Source organism: Fundulus heteroclitus, chromosome 3 (assembly GCF_011125445.2).
Source record: "Fundulus heteroclitus isolate FHET01 chromosome 3, MU-UCD_Fhet_4.1, whole genome shotgun sequence".
NCBI classification, from domain to species: Eukaryota; Metazoa; Chordata; class Actinopteri; order Cyprinodontiformes; family Fundulidae; genus Fundulus; species Fundulus heteroclitus.
In genome coordinates, this window is record NC_046363.1 from 46,696,683 (window position 1) to 46,702,155 (window position 5,473).

A 5,473-nucleotide genomic window follows, 5' to 3' on the forward strand; every position below is an offset into this window, starting at 1 on the left:
GGATGGATGGATGGATGGATGATGGATGGATGGATGGATGGATGGATGGATGGTGGATGGATGGATGGATGGATGGATGGATGAAGGATGGATGGATGGATGGATGGATGGATGGATGGATGATGGATGGATGGATGGATGGATGATGGATGGATGGATGGATGATGGATGGATGGATGATGGATGGATGATGAATGGATGATGGATGGATGATGGATGGATGGATGGATGGATGGATGGATGATGGATGGATGGATGATGGATGGATGATGAATGGATGATGGATGGATGGATGGATGAATGTATGATGGATGATGGATGGATGGATGAATGGATGGATGATGAATGGATGATGGATGGATGATGGATGGATGGATGGATGGATGGATGGATGGATGATGGATGGATGATGAATGGATGATGGATGGATGGATGGATGTACGGGTCTACAGTCCCACTGACCGGACCAGACAGCCGGGGGACACCAGGAACTTGTTAATGATCTCTGTTGATCAGAAACTAAAGCTTCATGGGCGAGGGTCTCCATCCCTGAGACACAGAGACAGACAGGAGGACAGACAGGAGGACAGATAGGAGGACAGACAGGACAGACAGACATGGTGTCCAGAGCGACTTCATCTTAACGGCTGATTAATGTCAGCAGTCAGTGACATCATCGTTCTGATAATCAATCAGTTATTGATGAGCTGCTGTCTGAGGGAGAGACACAGGGACAGAACCCAGAGAGACAGACAGAACCTGAGAGACAGACAGAAGCTAGAGAGACAGACAGAACTGGAGAGACAGACAGAACCAGAGACACAGACAGAAGCAGAGACAGAGACAGAACCTGAGAGACAGACAGAACCTGAGACAGATAGAACCCAGAGGGACAGACAGAACCAGAGAGACAGACAGAACCAGAGACAGACAGAACCTGAGAGACAGACAGAACCTGAGAGACAGACAGAAGCTAGAGAGACAGACAGAACTGGAGAGACAGACAGAACCAGAGACACAGACAGAAGCAGAGACAGAGACAGAACCTGGAGAAACAGAAAGAACCTGAGACAGACAGAACCCAGAGAGACAGACAGAACCTGAGAGACAGACAGAACCAGACAGAACCCAGAGAGACAGACAGAACCTGAGACAGATAGAACCCAGAGGGACAGACAGAACCAGAGAGACAGACAGAACCAGAGACAGACAGAACCTGAGAGACAGACAGAACCAGAGACACAGACAGAACCGTGGACACAGACAGAACCAGAGACACAGACAGAACTGGAGACACAGAGAGAACCAGAGACACTGAAAGCACCGGACAGGACCCAGAGAGACAGACAGAACTGGAGAGACAGACAAAACCAGAGACACAGACAGAACCGTGGACACAGACAGAACCGTGGACACAGACAAAACCAGAGACACTGACAGAACCGTGGACAGAGACAGAACCGGAGACACAGACAGAACTGGAGACACAGACAGAACCAAAGACAGACAGAACTAGAGAGACAGACACAACCTGAGACAGACAGAACCCAGAGAGACAGACAGAACTGGAGAGACAGACAGAACCAGAGACACAGACAGAAGCAGAGACAGACAGAACCTGAGACAGACAGAACCGTGGACACAGACAGAACCAGAGACAGACAGAACCTGAGAGACAGACAGAACCAGACAGAACCTAGAGAGACAGACAGAACCTGAGACAGACAGAACTTGAGAGACAGACAGAACTGGAGAGACAGACAAAACCAGAGACACAGAGAGAAGCAGAGAGACAGACACAACCAGAGACACAGACAGAAGCAAAGAGACAGACACAACCAGAGACACAGACAGAAGCAGAGAGACAGACAGAACCGTGGACACAGACAGAACCGTGGACACAGACAAACCCGGAGACACAGACAGAACCAGAGACAAACAGAACCGTGGACACAGACAGAACCGTGGACACAGACAGAACCGGAGACACAGACAGAACCAGAGAGACAGACAGAACCAGAGAGACAGACAGAACCGGAGACACAGACAGAAGCAGAGAGACAGACAGAACCTGACACAGACAGAACCAGAGACACAGACAGAAGCAGAGAGGCAGACAGAACCAGAGACACAGACAGAAGCAGACACACAGACAGAACCAGAGACACAGACAGAAGCAGAGAGATAGACAGAAGCAGAGAGACAGACAGAAGCAGAGACAGACACAGACAGAACCAGAGACACAGACAGAAGCAGAGAGACAGACAGAACCTGACACAGACAGAACCAGAGACACAGACAGAAGCAGAGAGACAGACAGAAGCAGAGACAGACACAGACAGAACCAGAGACACAGACAGAACCAGAGACACAGACAGAACCAGAGAGACAGACAGAACCAGAGACACAGACAGAAGCAGACACACAGACAGAACCTGACACAGACAGAACCAGAGACACAGACAGAAGCAGAGAGACAGACAGAACACGAGACACAGACAGAAGCAGACACACAGACAGAACCAGAGACACAGACAGAAGCAGAGAGACAGACAGAAGCAGAGAGACAGACAGAAGCAGAGAAAGACAGAACCGTGGACACAGACAGAAGCAGAGAGACAGACAGAACCGTGGACACAGAAAGAAGCAGAGAGACAGACAGAAGCAGAGACAGACAGAACCGTGGACACAGACAGAACCGGAGACACAGACAGAACCAGAGACACAGACAGAAGCAGAGAGACAGACAGAAGCAGAGAGACAGACAGAAGCAGAGACACAGACAGAACCAGAGACACAGACAGAAGCAGAGAGACAGACAGAAGCAGAGACAGACAGAACCGTGGACACAGACAGAAGCAGAGACAGACAGAACAGTGGACACAGACAGAAGCAGAGAGACAGACAGAAGCAGAGACACAGACAGAAGCAGAGAGACAGACAGAAGCAGAGAGACAGACAGAACCGTGGACACAGACAGAAGCAGAGAGACAGACAGAACCGTGGACACAGACAGAAGCAGAGAGACAGACAGAACCAGAGACACAGACAGAACCAGAGACACAGACAGAAGCAGAGAGACAGACAGAAGCAGAGACAGACAGAACCGTGGACACAGACAGAAGCAGAGACAGACAGAACCGTGGACACAGACAGAAGCAGAGAGACAGACAGAAGCAGAGACAGACAGAACCGTGGACACAGACAGAAGCAGAGAGACAGACAGAACCGTGGACACAGACAGAAGTAGAGAGACAGACAGAACCGTGGACACAGACAGAAGCAGAGAGACAGACTTAAGCAGAGACACAGACAGAACCAGAGAGACAGACAGAAGCAGAGACAGACAGAACCGTGGACACAGACAGAAGCAGAGAGACAGACAGAAGCAGAGACACAGACAGAACCAGAGACACAGACAGAAGCAGAGAGACAGACAGAAGCAGAGACAGACAGAACCGTGGACACAGACAGAAGCAGAGAGACAGACAGAACCGTGGACACAGACAGAACCAGAGAGACAGACAGAACCGTGGACACAGACAGAAGCAGAGAGACAGACAGAACCGTGGACACAGACAGAACCGGAGACACAGACAGAAGCAGAGAGACAGACAGAAGCAGAGACAGACAGAACTGGAGAGACAGACAGAACCAGAGACACAGACAGAAGCAGAGACAGACAGAACCGTGGACACAGACAGAACCAGAGAGACAGACAGAAGCAGAGACAGACAGAACCGTGGACACAGACAGAAGCAGAGAGACAGACAGAAGCAGAGACACAGACAGAACCAGAGACACAGACAGAAGCAGAGAGACAGACAGAAGCAGAGACAGACAGAACCGTGGACACAGACAGAAGCAGAGAGACAGACAGAACCGTGGACACAGACTGAAGCAGAGAGACAGACAGAACCGTGGACACAGACAGAACCGGAGACACAGACAGAAGCAGAGAGACAGACAGAAGCAGAGACAGACAGAACTGGAGAGACAGACAGAACCTAGACAGACAGAACCGGGGCCACGGACAGGACCCAGAGACACAGACAGAAGCAGAGACAGACAGAACTGGAGAGACAGACAGAACCAGAGACACAGACAGAAGCAGAGACAGACAGAACCGTGGACACAGACAGAACCAGAGACAGACAGAACCAGAGACAGACAGAACTGGGGCCACAGACAGAAGCAGAGAGACAGACAGAAGCAGAGACAGACCGAACTGGAGAGACAGACAGAAGCAGAGAGACAGACAGAACCGTGGACACAGACAGAAGCAGAGACAGACAGAACCGGGGCCAGGGACAGAACCAGAGACACAGACAGAAGCAGAGACAGACAGAAGCAGAGAGACAGACAGAACCAGAGACACAGACAGAACCGGGGCCACAGACAGAAGCAGAGAGACAGACAGAAGCAGAGAGACAGACAGAACCGTGGACACAGACAGAAGCAGAGACAGACAGAACCGGGGCCACGGACAGGACCCAGAGACACAGACAGAAGCAGAGACAGACAGAACTGGAGAGACAGACAGAACCTGAGACAGACCGAACTGGAGAGACAGACAGAAGCAGAGACACAGACAGAACCTGAGACAGACCGAACTGGAGAGACAGACAGAAGCAGAGACACAGACAGAAGCAGAGACACAGACAGAAGCAGAGACAGACAGAACCAGAGACACAGACAGAAGCAGAGACAGACAGAAGCAGAGACACAGACAGAACCTGAGACAGACAGAACCTGAGACAGACAGAACCAGAGACACAGACATGACCCAAAGACACAGACAGAAGCAGAGAGACAGACAGAAGCAGAGACACAGACAGAAGCAGAGACACAGACAGAAGCAGAGAGACAGACAGAACCAGAGACACAGACAGAACCGGGGCCACAGACAGAAGCAGAGACAGACAGAACCGGGGCCAGGGACAGCCCCGCCGCATCAACAGTTGTCCCCCGGGGACCCTCCGCCCTCAGCGGGCTCCGGCAGCGCCACTCACCGGGACTAGCGCGCTGCTCTGGGCTGCGGGGAGCCGCGTGTGTCGGTGGAGCTGGGCTGCGTGTCCGTGTCTCCGTGATGCTGCAGACCGTCTGTCTGAGGGGGGGTGGGGTGGGGGTGGGGGCTGCGTCCCGCTCCCCCGACAGCCAGACATAACAGGAAGTCTGCGGAGCTCCGCGGCTTAGGAAAATAAGAGTCCGAACGGACGCGGTTCTGATCCGAGGGTCGCAGATGAGCTCAGAGAACGTTCTCCATCACAGTTCTCTGGGTCAGGGAATTCCACAGACAGGACACCGTCACGTGACAGGTGAACACCCATCAGTGTGTGCGGCATGTGACGTCACTCCGCCGTGAAACCAGGTGATCGACCATCAGTTCCCAGAGAAGCATCACGCTGCTGCAACAGAGGCTCTTATTCTGAAAGGACGAACAGCTGACGTACGCGCCGGGATTCGCTCACGC

At 52.1% G+C, this 5,473-nt stretch overlaps 1 protein-coding gene across 1 annotated transcript in view; it reads right to left on the reverse strand.

Moving 5' to 3' along the window:
• Positions 1-5,124, reverse strand: part of LOC105920529 (mothers against decapentaplegic homolog 4) — a 17,646-nt gene extending 12,522 nt beyond the window's left edge. Inside the window, exon 1 of the mRNA XM_021312646.2 lies at positions 5,013-5,124. The gene's annotated coding sequence lies outside the window, so the exon portion shown is untranslated. The remainder of the gene's footprint in view (positions 1-5,012) is intronic.
• Positions 5,125-5,473: the final 349 nt, after the last annotated feature.